Below are 18,653 nucleotides of genomic sequence, written 5' to 3'. Positions count from 1 at the left end.
GTGTGTGATGGACATTCAGTAGACTTACTGTGGTGATCATTTCACAGTATATACAAATTTTAAGTCATTATGCTGTATGCCTGAAACTAATATAATATTATGTATCAATTATATCTCAATTTAAATTTTAAATAGACACCAAAAAATTTTTAATGGGAAATGCCTCATTGGTCATTTTTATATTGATTACATGTTTAAGTAAAAATATTTTGCATATACAGGATTCAATGAAATATACTTTTAAAAATTTTAAACAAGTCCATTGTAAACCTCAATGCAATAAATAGCTCCATTTCCAATAAATAGGCCACATCACAGCAATAAGAACAACCTTGAAACCTATATTAGGGAAGCAGACACAACTCTGAATACATACACTCCAATTAGGTGTCAATTAAACATCTAATAAGTAAATAGGGAGAGTATGAACATTTCTCAAAACTCACGAAGCAGAAAAAAGATGAACGGGAGTTAGATCTGACTTGAAAAGTGTATTACGATACGACTCAAGATCAGGGACAGACCACATGATCACCATCACCCCGTTTTTGTTTAAGTCTATGACACAGTTATTACAAAAAGGGGGATGGCCAGGCAGTCAGGGATAAGAGAGATTTATTTGAATTTAAAGCTCCAGACTTGGGCAAGATGGGAATAAAGATGCGGACCTACTAGAGAATGGACTTAAGGACACGGGGAGGGGGAAGGGGAAGCTGGGACAAAGTGAGAGAGTGGCATGGACATATATACACTACCAAGCATAAAATAGATAGCTAGTGGGAAGCAGCCGCATAGCACAGGGAGATCAGTTCAGTGCTTTGTGACCACCTAGAGGGGTGGGATAGGGAGGGTGGGAGGGAGACGCAAGAGAGAGGGGATATAGGGATACAGGTATATGTATAGCTGATTCACTTTGTTATAAAGCAGAAGCTAATACACCATTGTAAAGCAATTATACTCCAATAAAGATGTTAAAAAATAAATAAATAAATAAAGCAAGCACCAGACTTCAGGCGGCCTCGGGGCCGGGTTCCGGGTCCGGTGGGTCAGCACCAGCTGATGCCCAGTGGGCACCGCCGCCTGGACCTGTTGGGCGAGTGCCGTTAACAGTGGGCCCTGTCAGGCCGGAACGCTTCACCTCTTGGTATTTCCCGCAATCGCCACGTGAAGCACCTGTTGATGCAAAGCTGTCTACACAGTGGGTCTGGCCCTGGTAATCTGCCTCCTTCGTGAGTTCCCGCCTGTGTTAGGCGCTGCGTTGGGCAGCTGGTTAAAACGGTGAAGAGCGGGGTTCCCAGTCCCCGGAGCTGGCCTTCTACAGAGGCAAGACTTTCCAACGCCAGCTGCAGTCCACGAGCGTGGAGAACGTGTGGGCTTTAGGGATGCTTGCAGCGAGTTCAAGTTGCGGCTTTCCCACTGGTCGCTAGTGACCACAGACACGTTCGTTAAACCTCTGAAAGTGTTACCTTATCCGTGAAAAGGAGACTGACAATTGTTTGTGCTCTAGGATTGTGTGATTTACAGGAGAGGACCTGTGTAAAGTACATGGTACACTTCTGGCATGCCGGGGATGTGCTGTGTTTGGGGTTTCTGTCTGCCTTCCTGGGCATCAAAACAAGTGCAGTCGAACCGGTACAAGAAGACGGTCCTTCCTTCCCATCAGATTAGTGATTTTTATCTTTATCAAGGTGTTGAAATGCTTTGGGAAGGTATAAAATTTGCTGCCAGTTTCAGTCTATGACTTGGTTTAGCCTGTTTACTGAATCTTCCTAAAATATATATGTGCTCAGAAATCAACTCACCGTCCCTACTTTATACTCTGTGGGGCGCCTGATGCTGTGCCCTGGACCTCACTCAGTGCCGGGCAGGGTCCTGAGAACTTACTAACCTCGTTCCTGTGTCCGTGCTGTGAGACACAGCACATACTGTCATCCCTTCATGCCTGATGGAGAAATTAGGCCAAGGAGGGGAGAGAACGCGACCAGGGTCACGCAGGTGATGGCGGTTACAGCTGACATCTGTTAAATGCTTTCTGTGTGCCAGGCACTGTTAAAATGGTTTTGTTAAACGTGTATCATTTAATCCTTGCTACTCTGTGAGTTAGGTTTCATGGTAGTGACCGAGCTGCACTTTGAACCCGTATCATTCTATTTTTGTTTTTTCTAAAATATTAAAAATTGAAAAAAAATTACATTCTAAAACATTTTTAGTGTCATATATGTGGAATGTCACAGGGAATGTGAAAGTGATACCTGTGATGACAGGTGTCATGATGATACGAAACATCAACGAAAACCAAGATTTTGTTTATGAAGAAAGTATTTGTATTCAATACCCCCAGGTCATGTTTTTGGTTATCAGTGGGAACTGTTCTTTGGGTTTCAGGGCCTGTTTGGAGTTCCTAAGCTCAGCGCCCCAGAAGGATTCCGTGCCGCCCAGGAGAAGGCCTTGAGGAACACAGAGCAGCTGGTGGGCCACGTGTGCTCCGCGCCACCGGGGCCCCAGACCGTGCTCATCTTTGATGAGCTCTCGGACTCCTTGTGCAGGCTGGCCGACTTGGTAAGACGCCGGGCATGGGCCGCAGACCACCTCTCACTTTTGCAAGTTAAGCTCAGTTTATTAGGTTCAGTATTGGACTGTAAGATTAGGAATGTCTGAACTGTTTGAGAGGTCTTGGGTGTAATCTGTTATAGTGAAGTGTGCTGTTGAATGGGAAGAATGTACAGGAAAAGTCAGATTTAGTACTCGTACTTTAATCCGTATATTTAATAAAATAGATTTGTAATATGTAATGAAAGAATGATTACGCACATGGCAAAGATTCTTCATGTGAAAAAGGTTCTTCATTTACGAAAATATCTACCAAAATTCTAATAGAACATTTACCTGTACATTTACAATAAAATTAATTGCATAAAAAAAAAAGGTCCAGACTTTATATGCTCCTTCAATCAACTAGGAAGATAAACTCCAAACGTCTTTGAAATGACAAAATCATTCCCTTAATGAGCAAACACACTTAAATTCTAGGAAGGTTTTGAATTATGTACAAAAATAATGGAGAAAATCAAACCAGTAGTTAAGCAGTTAAAGAATTTAAAACAAAAAGTGAGGATTAAATGTATAAATGAAGTTGAAAATATTTCAGTAAACAAATTTAAAAAGGCCCCTTTAAAGGATTTAGAGTAAGACCTTAAAGTGGACTTAACAGCTTGTGAAACAGGTTTGAAATGTGAAACTTCCATAAAACTAGTTTTAATTTTTAAAAATCAAAACAATCCATGAAGAACCTTCTCTCTGGCTATGGTAGAGTAGCTGGTCCAAACCAATCATTCTCCTAAGAACAATTGTAGAAGCAGACACAATATAAGATGCAGCTCTTTGAAGAGTGCTCTTTAATGAGAGCAAGCAAGGCAGCCAGGACTGGAGCTGCCAAGTTCCTGGAAAGGAAGGAGGCTGAAGGCACAGCCAGCACTCTGTGCCCTTTTCCCCTCGAGGCAAAGTGCACATACGTGGGGCGAAACTCAGGAAAACCAGGCAGACGGAAGCTGCTAGAGGCCAGAAAGCTGAACAAATATTTAAGTAGCCTCTCAGTGTTAGGGAGACCAAGTTTGGAGCTGTGAGTCTACCAGTTGAAAACCTGAAGTTTTTGAGATCCCACTAGGCCTATGACCTGGAAATATGGGCAACCCAGAAATAGACCAGCTTCCACTCAACCAAAGTGATCCACTCATACTTTGCTATAAGAAACTTAAATCACTCTGAAACTTATTATCATCCAAATTTTCAATCAAAAATTACCAAGCATGCCAGCAAATAAGACCTAATGTTCCAAAAGAAGAAAATAGAAATAGACCCATAGATATTGCAGATTGGAGTCATCAGACATCTGCGTTAAAATAACTGAGGGATACGTCTAAGAAAATAAATGAAAAGATAGACTACCACCAAAGAACCAGAATCTGTATTTTTTTAAAAAAATCAATAGATGAGTTTATAGCAGTTTAGACACAGATTAGGAAAGAATTAGTGAACTGGTAGGCTGGTATGTAGAAAACATACAGATTGAAGAGTGTATGAAAATTCCACGTATCACCGTGGAAAACAAAACAAAAACAAAAAATCTCCAGACTGAAAAAGTAGACTTTTTTACTACATAAAAGAGGTATCAAGCCACAGACTGAAAATGCTCTAGGAACACCAAAGCAGGATACGTACAAGAAAACCATGCCTGAGAATATCATAGTAGAACTGCCCCCACACCAAAATAATCTGTAATGGTTCCTGTACCCCCAAACTGCTCTATTGTTGTCACATTTAAAACACTATTCAATCTTGGAAACTGCAAAAGTAGGAAACCACTTAGAGACTGGTCCCAGGAAATTAGAAGAGCTTGGTTTTAATCTATGAACACAATGAATGGTAATAATTAGCTAAAATCCTACTCTCTTAAAGCAGTGAAAGAGAAGACTCAAGGTCCAAGTAATCTAGAGACCTTACATCTTGACTCTGTGGACTTCTTCAGCCAGGCCCCATGCCTTCAAAAGCCAAACTATGCCTGTCTGATACCAGCAATTGCCTCTCCGGCCTCCATCCCCATTTGATGTTCAGCCACCGAAGACACCTTCTAACCCTCTCCCGAGGCTCATTAAGAGAATCAAATAACGTACCACTTGAATGTAAATAGGTCATTGGCTCAAGATAGACATTCATACAAAATTTTTGTGAGATCTTCTGCTGATAAAAGGCACCAACTGGAACTAAAGTACCCAAGAAAGATTATCCATGCCCGTCCATCTATCCATCCGTCCAAGACAGAGGGCTAAAGCTTATAAGTACAATCACAATTTTAGAAGTGTGTGCATACCGAGCTTGCCTTCACTGTGCTGGGCTTAAGTGTGTGATTCACACTGCTAGGAGGTGCTGGATTCCTCACCAGGATTCTAATCATCTTCCTCAGGAAGACAACAGGGTCTTAGTTTTTCATGTGTCACAACTCAAGAGATTAGCAGGCATAACTAAGCTGAAGCACATTATACCAAAAAACAAACTTATTTCTGACACCAATATGGAACAATATATTACTCCATGATGAAACAAAAAAGTTACAGTAATGATTACAAAATTTAAAAAATACAATGTCTCAGGGCTTCCCTGGCGGCACAGTGGTTAAGAATCCACCTGCCAACGCAGGGGACACAGTTCGAGCCCCGCTCCGGGAAGATCCCACATGCCGCGGAGCAACTAAGCCCGTGCGCCACAGCTACTGAGCCTGCGCTCTAAGAGCCCGCGAGCCACAACTACTGAGCCCGCATGCCACAACTACTGAAGCCTGTGCACCGCAACGAAGAGTAGCCCCCGCTCGCCGCAACTAGAGAAAGCCTGCGCGCAGCGACAAAGACGCAAGGCAGCCAAAAATTAATTAATTAAATCTATAAAACAGACAAACAAAAAAGACCCCACCACTCTGGTGCTGTGTGCCAAGTGTGGAAGCAAGGCCCAGTCAGGAGGCTCCTGCAGAAAACCAGGTGAGACACGCTTGGACAAAGGGATGGGCCTGAGTAATGACAGAGGGGACCTCAAAAGTTCCAGAGCTCTGTTCCCACGCAGTAAGGTTTAGATGCCTGTGAGACATCCGAGAGAGAGAGACAGATCTTTGGTTAAAAACTGAGAAGCATAAACAAGACTCTCGTGGATGACAGACCACAAAGCCTTCTTGGGGGTCTTCAGCAGTCAATAATGTATTGCTCTCTGATTTTTAAAACATGCTCCAGACCCACATTTGATTAACTGTGAACTGCTTTTCAAGAGGCATCGAGGGATTTACACTGTCATACACAACTGTAAGGTTTAGGATTTTGGCAGGTGCAGTAAGTGTCAAAATCCATAAGAAGATCCGTTGTCCCTGGCTTACCAGCCCCTTGGCCTTCTCTCCTGGAAGGACGGTGCCCCCCTACTAGCTCAGCCATACATGCTGCCCACCTTGGCACTGTGAATCAAGACGGTGTCTTCTCACCCACTGAACTCTCCCATCTTTTATCCATCTATCTTTCCAGCCCACTCCCTCTACTTATCAGAGGACAGCTCCCCTAGGACTCCCACAGTTCCTACCTAAGTTAACCTTCTACTTATGCTCTGCTTTTCATTCCCTGTTGCTTACTCAAGGACACCTACCCAGTTATCTTCCACCACCCCTCACTTTTTCTCCCCTGCATCAATTTTTCCTTCTCTCCTGATTATAAAATTCTGTAATTCTTCTCCCTTCTCCCCCTCCCCTTCTATGAAGACGGTATATAAGTCCCAAATTCTAACAGCCCCTTGGTGTCACTTCCTTTTTCTTTAAAAAAAAAAAACAACAAACTCCCACAGCTCCTGTCCATCCGTTACCCTCTCCCTCCTAAGTCCCTCTTAAAACCACTCCCATCAGGCTTGCATCCCACCTCACCCTCACACCAAAACCACTGCTGACAATATTAGGTGACTGCCAAAGTGACATATCCAATGACTTTTCTGATTAAAATGTAATTCACCGACCATAAAATTCACCCTTTGAAAGTATGGCTAATTACGTGATTTTGAATGTATTAATGATCAATTCTTAGTCAAACCACCAGCAACACTGAAAGCTGAATATTCTCTCCTGGAAACATTTTCTTCACTTTGATTTCAGGACAAGATCAGGAAGCTCGGTTTAGGACATATGCTTTTGAGACATTTAAGCAGAGATACAGTGGACGGTTGGATGCTGACAGGAGAGGACCTAGAGATATACACCAAGTGGTATGAAGACCCTGAAACTGAATCAGAAGGCGAGTGGCTGTTGAAACACCACTGTGGCATAAAAGTTATTTTGAGCTGAAGGCATTTGAGTTCCTGAAATCCCTTATCTGCCTAGAAGCAGAGCACGCCCTCACGCAAATTGTCATAAGTCCTCTCCCCAGAAGCAACCAGGGAAAACTGACTCTTACCACCTGAGACAAAGAGAAATCTGTACCACACCTAAACAGACCTGTCAAAAACTTATCTATTTCCCATCGATTCTCCTAAAGGCCCAGTTATCTTTCCTGAAAGTCATTTGTGTTCCCATAAGTGCCCTTCTCCCCCTCTCCTTCTATGAAGATGGCATTTAAGCTCAAATTCTAACCACTCCTTTGAGTTACATTTTTCTGTGAACTCCCTTTCCACATGATTGAATCTAACCTGCCTTTCTCTCTCGTTAATCTGTCTTTTGTTGGTTTAATTTGCAGGTCCCCAACAACAGAACCTAAAAGAGTAGAGGAAAAGTTTTTCCTCCCCTCCTCTGCACCTAAGAGAGGAACGCCAAGGACTCCAAGGACTAAGTCCTAAGGATATGTTTACAATAGTGGCGATTAGGAAGCACCAGCCGAGAGGTACATAATTTGACAAAGTTAAAAACTACCAACTCCCTGGAATGCCCTGGCAGTCCTTGGTTAGGACTCTGTGCTTCCACTGCAGGGGGCTCGGGTGTGATCCCTGGTTGGGGAACTAAGATCCCGCATGCCGTGCAGTGCAGCCAAAAAAAAAAAAAAAAAAATTACCCACTCCATTTATTCTCACAAATTACACAACAAATCACTGATTTTATAGATGATAATCTGGTTCTTGATGTGTAAAAATGCTATAAATAAGGCCCAAGGAAGTGATTCTCTTGTGTTCAAGATAATTGGAGGTCAGATGGAAAAGCACCTATGCCTCTTTCCACATTCTATAGTAATATGCACAGGGAAAATAAAATAGTGCTGTCCCCTGGACACACGTGGCTACTGCTACTCAACACTTGAAATGTAGCTGGTGAATGTTTTATGTTATTTAACTTATTCACTTAAATTTAAATAGCCACAAGTGGCTAACAGTTACCATACTGGACAACACAGGTCTAGACTGTTTACTTCTTAAAAATGTATTTCCTCATTCTTGGGTTACTTGATAAATAACCAGTTTTATAACCCCATAAAAGATACATACACTTGAACACTGAGGTCACCCCACCCACTCTCATATCCATCCTGCATCAAAGAAAAGAAGACTAGAAAAAGATGCATATACTTGCTATATGCTGTTATCAAATAAATTCATTCCTGAGTTTTAAAACAGCACAAAACTGTACTGTTTTTATTTCAAAAACAGGAGAGTGCTATATATTTCAGGTTGAGAATAACAAGTCTATAAAATGATTAAGTATACAATGGCTGAAAAAAGGCAATGCTTATTTTAGAGCTGTCTTCTGAACAACTGCTAAATTGAATTACATCACTTGCCTCAAGCAAAAACAAATGAGGTGAATCCCTAAGGAATTAAATCTGATCCCCAAACAGAATTCACATTTTACCAAAACATTTTTGACCGTGTTTCTGCAGAAAGGGGGACCCCTTCCAGGGCCCGAGAGTGGGCTCTGCTCTAACACTCGGAAATGAATTGTCCAAAGAGACACACATGCTGACAAGGCTTTATTAGGGGTGCCAGGTGGAGAGCGGCAGGGTAAGGGACCCCAGGAGAACTGCTCTGCCACGTGGCTCACGGTCTCAGGCTTCATGGGAACGGGGGTAGTTTCTGGGTTGTCTCTGGCCCATCACTCTGACTCAGGGTCCTCCCTGGGAGCGTGCGCGTCTCTCAGCCAAGATGGATTCCAGCGAGGAGGCTTCTGGGAGGTTGGCAGGACGTATCGTCTCCTCCCTCCTCCTTTTGGCCCCTCCCGGATTCTCCCAGTTAGCTTTTGGAGGCAACACCTCATTCTTTATCAGGACCTCCTGCTGTGAGACAACTGGCAAGCAGTTATCCTGCTTGTGCTTGGCCAAGGCTGGTGGTTTCCATCCACAGTTCCCTAACAATAACAGAAATTTCATAACATTCTCATGGTGAATCTCATACTGCTTTATTCAGAATTTCAAACACCAAAGGTAGGCTAATGAAAGAAAAATAATTAATTTAAATAAAATATAACCCTGCCAGCCACCCTCCAGGGCTTTCCTCTCAGAGTCACAAAGATCTAACAGTGTATGACCAGTACGTGGATCACAGCTCACCGAACAAACTAGCACTAAAATGTTCTTGTAGCCCCAGCTCATAGTGTAGGAACCTTCCTCTCGCGCCCTTTTGGCCTTCAGCCATCTCCCAAATTACAAGTAAAAGAATGATATTTTAAAGTATCTCCTTTAGACTTTACTGGAAACCTGCCACTTCAGAGAGCCACATTTGCATTTGCAAGCTAAAAATTTGCCCACACAGGCTGTTGTAAAAGCAGGGACCTAACATCCATTATCTTCGTATCCTCTGGAGCTCTGCATACCCTGTTCTCCATTATTTCCACTGAATGAAAGACTAAATCGCAAGATGCCACATCCCTGTATTAAGCAAAGTGGTTTCATAAAGATATTCTAACAACAGGAAGTCACTAAGCATCCTAACTTTAGAGAAGTTAGGTTCTGGTAGCATTAGTAAACTACATGTACAAATTAGAAAGAACGAAAAGACACACCACAGAAGATTCTGCCTGGAATCTATGAAAGGTAAGGACAAATCTTAACGAACACCACCTAAGAACTCAATATATCAACACAGCTGGAGTTCACAGAAAAAATAATTATCCCGTTTCAAGGCAGAACATTCTTCCGGCCAGCAATGTCCTTCCCCATTCCTTTGCCTACAGCCTCAAATTCACTTGACAGATTACGACCAGTTCCATCCTTCATGAAGCAGCACATGGCCTCCTAGAGGAGATTAACCAGTTGTACGGGAAGAAGAGAAAAGAGAAGAAAGTTGTCCTAGTAAAGGAAAGTAACACCATTAAATTGAAAGAGATTATGCTGGGAAATGCATGCTGTCCGTTATACTAGAGTGCAGCTCTGGGGACGGGGCAGTTAAGAAAAAGAGGCTGAAAAAGTAAGCAAAGACCATCAAAGGGTGACATACGCCCTGCAGGGAGGGAAGACGACTCTGGAAGCTCCGCAGGTCCCTGCAGCCCTCCTCTCACTCGTCCTACACATCCCCATCCTTCCAGCACAGAGGAGATACTCCGTAAGGCCAGTGAGGGATCTGCAGGGAACTAGTGACTTATGGAAAAAAGGTACAGGTAACAAAAACTGGGGGAACATTCCTTCCAATATAATGCCAACTATACTCATGGTTCAGCCTAATCTTTGTTTTCTGTCATGTTTATTAAAAACACGTCAACAGTAAACAGTGTTGTAAACAGTAAAACTTATCCTCCTTAAGTACAGTTTTTGGACTTTGAAGATGTATACAGTCATGGGACTTCCCTGGTGGTCCAGCGGCTAAGACTCCACGCTCCCAGTGTAGGGGGCCCCAGGTTCCATCCCTGGTCAGGGAAGTAGATCCCACATGATGCAACTAAGGGTTCGCATGCCGCAACTAGAGATTCCCACGTGCCGCAACAAAGATCCTGGTTGCTGCAACTAAGACCTGGCACAGCCAAATAATTATTTATAAATAAATATATATATATATGTATACAGTCATGTTACCACCAAAATTAAGACACAGACCATTTCCATCATCCCAAACAAATTCCCTCTCCCTCCCCCCAAGTCCCTGACAACCACAGATCTGTTTTCTGTCCCTTTTTCAATTTAATCTTAATCCTCCCTTTAAATAGATACAAGTGCACATAAAGTAAATACAGCTGACCCTTTGAAACCCAGCAGCACCCTGTGGGGTCCTCCTGGGAACAAAGCCTTTCTGTGCCCGTGGTGTCTTATATGTAGGAAAAGGCTTCAGTCTCCTAGACCTTCCCTGAGTTCCAAAAGGCAGATTCAAACAGTTACTAATTAGAAGAGTGAAGGAACCAGAAACAATGGAAAGGCAGTAAAGAAATAATAGTGCAGGGACTTCCCTGGTGGCGCAGTGGTTGAGAATCCGCCTGCCAGTGCAGGGGACACGGGTTTGGGCCCTGGTCTGGGAAGATCCCACATGCGGTAGTGCAACTAAGCCCGTGCATCACAACTACTGAGCCTGCGCTCTAGAGCCCGTGTGCCTAGAGCCCGTGCTCCGCAACAAGAGAAGCCACCACAGTGAGAAGCCTGCGCACCTCAATGAAGAGTAGCCCCTGCTCCCCGCAACCAGAGAAAGCCCACGTGCAGCAACGAAGACCCAACACAGCCAAAAATAAATAAATGAATAAATAAATTTATTTAAAAAAAAGGAACAATAGTGCAACCCTGGGGGCAGGGTCCTGGTTCCTCCTCAAGGGATACATATTACAATATCTTTGAGCTCTTCTACAGGAACTGAGGTCCCCCACCTGGCTGGACAACGGTAACTTCAGGCTGAGCACTAGATTCCTGGAGCACCGCCCTGTTACCTCACCACCAACCAATCAGAAGAAAGTCACACACCCTGCAGCCCTCACCCCAAATTTTGCCTATAAAAACACTTCTCCAAAAACCATCAGGGAGTTCCGGTCTTTTGAGCACAAAATGGCCATTCTCCTTGCTTGGCCCTTGCAATAAACCTTCCTCTGCTCCAAACTCCGATGTTTCAGTTTGTTTGACCTCACTGTACGTTGGGCACCTGAACTTGCATTTGGCAACACCTTAAACAACACAGGTTTGAACTGTGCAGGTCACTTATATGTGGATTTCTTTTCCATAACTATGTAAGAAATTTTTTTTTTAAGATTTGCAACAATTTGAAAAGACTTGCAAACTATGTAGCCTAGAAATATTGAAAAAAAATGAAGGAAGTTAGGTATGTCATGAATGCATAAAATATATGTAGAGATACGTGTAACATACAAAATATGTGTTAAGTTTTGGAGGAGTCAAAAGTTATACATGGATTTCTGACTGTACGGGGGTGCGTCCCTAACCCCTGCTATTCATTTTTCTTTTGCATTCTGACAAAATTTGCAAGGATTCTGCCCAAATTTGTCCTAATCTGCGACAGAAAACTGAAACTTCTAGAAAATATTTAGTCAAATTGCGAGTAAAAATGAAGAGTTAGACTAAGTGTAACTTACATATATGTTACATCCCAAAGTTTCTTAATCTTTGGATCAGCAGTTTCCCGGATGAAATTGTGATGTTCCCTCCAAAGGCTGCTTGTAAAATGCTACCTAACACCCATCATCAAACGTATGGGATTCGAGTTTCTCCAGCCCTTAAACGTACTAGCCAGTAACCTTGGAGGCATTGCTTAGCCTCTCTAAGCCTGTTTCTCATCTGCTGAATTAAAATTCATTCACTAATACTCATTAGACTTCTACTACGTGACAGGCACCGGGGATACAGGAGTGAACAAAACAAAAACATACAAACATCCCTGCCATCAATGAGGTTATGTATGAAAAATGTCAGGGTCAACGGTGCAAAAGAGACAAAATTAAAGCAGAAGAGAAAAAGTGGTCAGGGGAGGCCTTTCCAATGAGGCCTTTGAGCAGAAACCTGAGGGTGGCTCTCTGGAGGCGTGACACCAAGTCCAAGTGTCAGTCTAAGGAACTGCAAGGCCAGCGGGGCTGAGGCAGAGGGAGGGAGAGCATAGGATAGGAAATCAGAGGTTCAGGTCAGCTCTCGCAGCACCCGCGCCTCAGGCCACTGCAAGAACTTTGGACTTGGCTCCAAATGAGACTGGAAGTCACCAAAAAGTTCTGGGTGGCGCAATGACAAAATCGAACTATGTTTAAAAAGATCACGCTGACTTGGGAATGGGGGGCGGGGGAACAGAGCAGGGAGACCACCTAGAGGCTACTGCAGCCATCCAAGAGCCCAGAGGGGAACACCGTCCTGCACCCCTCCTCCCAGCCTATGACAGCTGGGTATGTTTTGCCCTAGAGACACTACCAGACACGAGACAAGCACTCAGAAACTGTACGTAGCTGGTTTCTAAGGAAGAGTGTATTCAGATATATACCTTAGGATGCCAGGAGTATCCCCGGTCTGCAGCCCTTTGCCCACAAGAAGGTGGGGCTGGGAGGAAGGACTCCAGCAGGCAAAAGGCACCTACTGCCACAGCAAGGTCACGGCCAGTGGAGGTTTTATAGTGAGTCTCTGCTGTCCAGCCCATTCCAAAAGAACCCCACCTCCCCCGACTCTGCCCAGGCAGGGAAAAGCAGGGGCAAGTACAATGGTCCAGCCTCAGGCCCACGGAAACCCACTTATGTTTACGTTTTACACTCATTTTACATTTACGTTTACACTCACACTCACTTACGCTTAAGAGGGAACTGACAGACGTGGACAGGGAATGCTGCCTGCCGTCCCAGGAAACAAGAAGTGCTGCCCGTCATTGCAGCAAACCAGGCTCTGGCCACCCGCCCTGCAGCCACCATCCCCATACCTCCCGATGCCCCTCCACCAAGCCCCCATGGTGCACACCGAGGGGAAGTTAGAGAAAAAGAGGAAGCACTGTGTGTTCTGGGCACTGGCCCTAGATCGTTCATATGCATATCTAAGGAATTACTACAATGAGCCCAGATGCTGGTATCTTCCCATACATTGAAAAGCACTAAAATCATTAACCTGTGATGTCTGTCTCTTGTGACTATCAGTTGTCTTTGATGTCTGACTACACGGTTTGTTTTTTGTTTTTGTTTTTTTTGTTGTTGTTGTTGTTCAGCAAAAACTCCTAAATATCCTGGCTAGTCCCTTATTCTTTGGAGCAGTTCCTCAGAGCTCTCCAAGAGGCTGTCTCCTGAGCTTCAGTCTTCAGTAAGGTCCTCAAATAAAACTTAACTTGCAACTTTTAGGTTGTGCGTTTTTCTTCAGCTGACCGTTTTAGTGAACAACGAAGGGACCCAGAGCAGACTTCTCTCCTTCGCCTGAACTCTAGGAGGCTCTGGAGCCTTGGTACCAGCAAAGGCCTCTTGTGCCCGGCCGCCTCCAGACGAATTTAGGTAAGTCTCTTCTGGGTCTTGGATTTCCCACTACTGGCTGATGATCCTAAGCTTTATTTGGTGGTGGATAAACTCCTCGTTGGAAGAGTAGACTTTCCTCGAACTTACTTTCAAGAAGAGGTACCTGGGTTACCCCAGATGAATGACACTGGGAAGATTCTGCTCAGTTTAAAGACGTGAGCGGGTTACCACAGTTGAGAGACACTGGGAAGATTTTATTATGTATTTGTGGCCGAAATCTCGGCTTCTGTACGCCAGCGCCGAATAGAAATACGGAGACAGAATTTAGGAGAAAAGAGAAAAAAGTGGTTTTATTTCTTTGCTAAGTCAAGAGGGGACACAGTGGGCTAGTGCCTCCAAAATTGTGCCCCTCCTCCCCTCCACCACCACTGGGGAATCGGAGAAGATTTTATATGCGGGGCTCGCAGTCTGTGGTATATGATAAGGACCAAAGTAGTGAAGGTCTTGCATTCTTTTTCTCCTTGCATTATTTCAAAACAGTCATCGTGGCGTCAGGCGGCCCGGTAATTGGGTCCGTCTGTCTCTGGTTTATTGGCCTGCGAGACCTTCTTTCTGAAATGCAAAAGCTACAGGGGGTGGTTTGCCGCCAGGGAGCAGAGGGAATTTACATAAAGTTAGGCAGTGACAGGCGCAGGATGTAACGCACACAGAGTCAGGGGTGACAGGGGCAGGATGTAACTGACATAGGGTCAGAGAGTGAGAGGTTAGCTTTGTGAAGTACCAATCTAGCTACAGACACTACAGATTAGTAACAGTTAAAATAAAACAAGGAGTGATTAACTCTTTCAGGCCAGGTTATGTTTCTTCTCTAGCCTGTTCACTGTCCCCTTTACTTTCCTTGTTCTCAGGAGAGGAAAAACTTCTTTTCTATTTTTGCTGCAACATACACATACAGAATTTATTCCTACAAATACCTCCTTAGTTGGGAATTAAAGGAAATCTCACCCTAAAAATGGCCAAATTGGGATTATTCTAACATTCCAAAATGAATGTTAAAAGAACCCCAATTAATTCTTTTAACATTCCAAAATTAATTAACTAAAAATTCTAGTTGTGTGCGCAGCTACAAAAAGCCAGCTTGGTAAAACACCTTTTCAGAATTCTGACCTTAAAGGAACAAAAGCCCTTCTAGGAGGAGCTTGCATTTCTCTCCCTGGGTCTTTGAGATGTAAATGTTCTACCTGATCTTATGCCTTTTTTCCTCCCCCCGCCCCCCGCTCTGCCCCCCGTGTTTTGAGAGCTCTGACAATGGCCAGACAATGGATCTTTTAAATTGGAGAGACTTCTGAATTAGTAAATTTTTAGAGGGCTCTCACTATAAACAACTGTTTTATTGGTACCGATGAAAAGACCAAAGCAGAAAGTAAATACAAAAAAATATAACGGCTAAGCTTAACAACTCCCTTAGTTTAAAACAAATAAACAGCAACAACAAAAAAACAGTTTGGGAAGCTGCATCTGTGGTCAGTTTCCCCTCAATGGGTCTTACAGATGCTAATAAAAACATTAGATTAATTGTTAATCAGGTTGATTAACAAGGGAATAAGAAACTGAAGGGAAAGTCTAGAGATGTCTTCCCAACAAGGTGGAAATTTTAAAGGGACTTACCCTAAAAGGATAAAAATCTTTAGATGGTTAAGAAATGGGATAAATAAAACAGACATTAATGGGATTAAAATCAATGTTTTGATACAACACTAAGGTTGGATGGCCAAAGGGACCTCCATTGGTCCCCGATACTAAAGAGCCCCAAACAAGTCTACTCTACCCCAGTTTACAACATACATGTATTTAAAAGGCTGCTGGCGACTTCCTTGGTGTTCCAGTGGTTAAGACTTGGCCTTCTAATGCAGGCGTTGCGGGTTCCATCCCAGGTTCAATCCCTGGTCAAGGAGCTAGGATCCCCCATACCTCAAGGCCAAAAAACCAAAACACAAAACAGAAGCAATATTGTAACAAATTCAATAAAGACTTAAAAATAAAATGGTCCACATCAAAAAAAAAAAAAAAGTCTGCTAGAAAATTACACTGAGATACCTGACCAGCAATTGTTTGGGGCAACAGACCAATTAATCAAGTTGGCTCAACCCCTCAACTGGGGACCCCAAAGCCTTTTACACAAACATAGATAAAAGGGTTGGGGGATACAAAGAAAGGTTTCTAGGGTCAACAACAAATTGGCACTTGCCAACTACCTCTGCAAGGATTAAGTCATGTGCTGCTGGAGCTGCTGATTTTCAACACCACCTGAAAGGAGTTCAGGGCAGAGAGCAGAAATGAAGCCCTCTGTGCTCTGGGAACAGCTGGCAGCACAGGTCTTCAGAGAGTTAGATATTTTCAGGAGCCGATTTTATGAGCACAATTCTTGTATCTCCTCATATCTAGAAAAGCACCAAAATCCTTCGTGGTGACATCTGCTCCTCGTGACTAGCAGAAACCTGCAGAAAATATGTGCTTGACTGCATGCATTCCCCCTTCACCAAAATCCCGTATATACTGACCTCCCCCCCACCCCCGCCTCTTTGGAGCAGTTTCTCAGAGCTCTATGAAATGCCGTCTACGGGGCTGCAGTCCTCATTTTGCCCCAAATAAAACTTAACTCGCAACACTCATGTTGTGCGTTTTTTTTAAGTAGACACTGGGACTCCTAGTAAGACCAAGCCTCGTTGATGGGGTCTTCATGGAGGCTAAAATTAAAGATATAAGAGTTGATAGAATTGAGATGAACCTTTATAAAAGTTGGTATATTTGAATGGGCTTTATGCAAGATGGTTACATCTCTTCTACCAATTATATTATGGGATAAACATTAGGTCTCACTGGGGAATGCTTCCCTTGCCTGGTAAAAGATAGGGCGCATAAATCTGCCCCTCAGGTAATATTGCTTAAAAGTACAAAGGAAAATCAATAAGGTTATCTGAGCCCACACAATATGAAATAGAACTGGGAGCTAATATTCAGGGACTAATAAAAACAATAATGGAGACTTTTTTTTTTTTGCCCCTAGGGTAAATTGCTCTGAGTTTAATTTGTACACTTAGAATCTGAGGGCCTTTGTTGAATGCCCTGTGCAAAGTTTGGAAGGCATGATAGATTGAACCCTAAAGTTCTAGAACATAGAACTCTTGATTTTCAGTGTAGTTGGAAATCTTACTGATATAAAAAAGCAAATTAAAGAAAATGTAGTTGGGCAAATCAATCTTTCAATACCATTTAGGTGGCAGACCAGTTCTCTGGGGAATTAAAAGCAACTGTCTTTGTCTTGCAAATCTCTACAAATCAGAAATGTAAGTACAGCCCACAAGGACCTGAGACTGAGCCTAATTAGCTCAATCAGGTAGAACCTGAACCCCCTTCCCTCCACCCAACAAAAAACAAAAGGGAAAAAGAGGGAGGCCTTGTTAAACTCAAACTGCTGGAAAGGCTCCCTCACCAAATCTAATTCACAGCCTCCTTCAGGATTTATCAAGGACAGATACAAATCTTAAAAATCTTTTCGACAATAGTGAAAAGCTTTAGTCATCTGAGCAAATAAATTTAACTTATTCCAAATATTACTTATAGACTAGTAAGTTTATAATGTAATAACTGATTCATGACTAAGTTTTGAAATGAAGCTATAAGATCTCTATTTATATCTGTTTATATGTCCATGTGTACATTATACATATGATATGTCCATACCTCCAGATAATATTATCAAAATTAACTTTATAAAAGACCTGTATTTAACTGACTTAAAAGTAAGCACTTACAAATTGAGTATCTTTAAATATAATAAAAAACTAACCCAAATTTCAAGTTCATGTGATCTGGGAAATATTAAGTTAATATCCAGTTTTAAAGTTTAAATTTGTTGGTTTAATTAATACAGACATGTCTTACTTTTATTACACCTAGGTTTACTAAAAGTTAAATAGGTCATATTATCTCTGTTAAATTCATCAAGAAAAATCTCTTGAAATGATGGCTGACTTGGTCTAATGTCTCACGAAGTTTTCATGGGTGATCTAAACACAACTGTAATTCAATAGATATAAATGGGGTAAGAGCTTTTAGGTAAATTCTTTAAGAATAATTATGTTTTATGGTATGTCTACTTAAAAAATAGTTTCTCCAGATTTTTGGTGACTTAAAACTTCAGAGTTTTGCTAAGTTAAATGATGGAAATTTATTAAATGTCCAGATCCTTCCCAAATAAAATAAGATACTGAAACATTACTCAACATAGGCTGCCTTTTACAGAGAAACTAAAGATACTTAGGTTTATTAATAAAAATGTTTGATGTCACACTGAAAAATTTTCTATTAAAAAAAGCACCTATTTTTTAGAAATCATAAACAGTATTTGAGATTTTGCCAATCTACAGAATAATAATGTGGAAGACAGTTTATAATTGCTTACTTCTTAGTTTTCACTAGAAATTAAGGTTTTTAAAAGATTAGAATTCTGGTTAATATATGTAATTGAGACAACTAAAATTGGTAAGGAAAACATCTTTGTATGAAAGGAAAAAAGGTATATAAAGTGGAAACACATTTTGTTGGGGGAAAAGAAAGTAATTTTGTCCTGGAGAGAGAGAAAGAAAGGAAAAGCGTAGGACAAAATCTGAAAGTAAAAAGAAAGTTACAGAAGGTATGTGGAAATGGAACCCTGAGAAAAGAGTTCTGTACATGGTCAGGACTGGCTAAGATTAAAATAAAGTTTAATTGAGTAAATAAATTTCAATATCAAAAGTAAGCTAGCATGATTAACATAAATATG

The 18,653-nt window shown here is 42.2% G+C and overlaps 1 protein-coding gene across 9 annotated transcripts in view; it reads right to left on the bottom strand.

The window, feature by feature from the left end:
• ABCG2 (ATP binding cassette subfamily G member 2 (JR blood group)) overlaps positions 1 to 18,653 on the bottom strand; it is a 133,152-nt gene that overhangs the window by 38,336 nt on the left and 76,163 nt on the right. The gene's annotated exons all lie outside the window — the stretch shown is intronic.

Source organism: Stenella coeruleoalba, assembly GCF_951394435.1.
Source record: "Stenella coeruleoalba genome assembly, chromosome: 4".
Taxonomy (NCBI): domain Eukaryota; kingdom Metazoa; phylum Chordata; class Mammalia; order Artiodactyla; family Delphinidae; genus Stenella; species Stenella coeruleoalba.
This window is presented reverse-complemented; position numbering and strand designations above follow the sequence as displayed.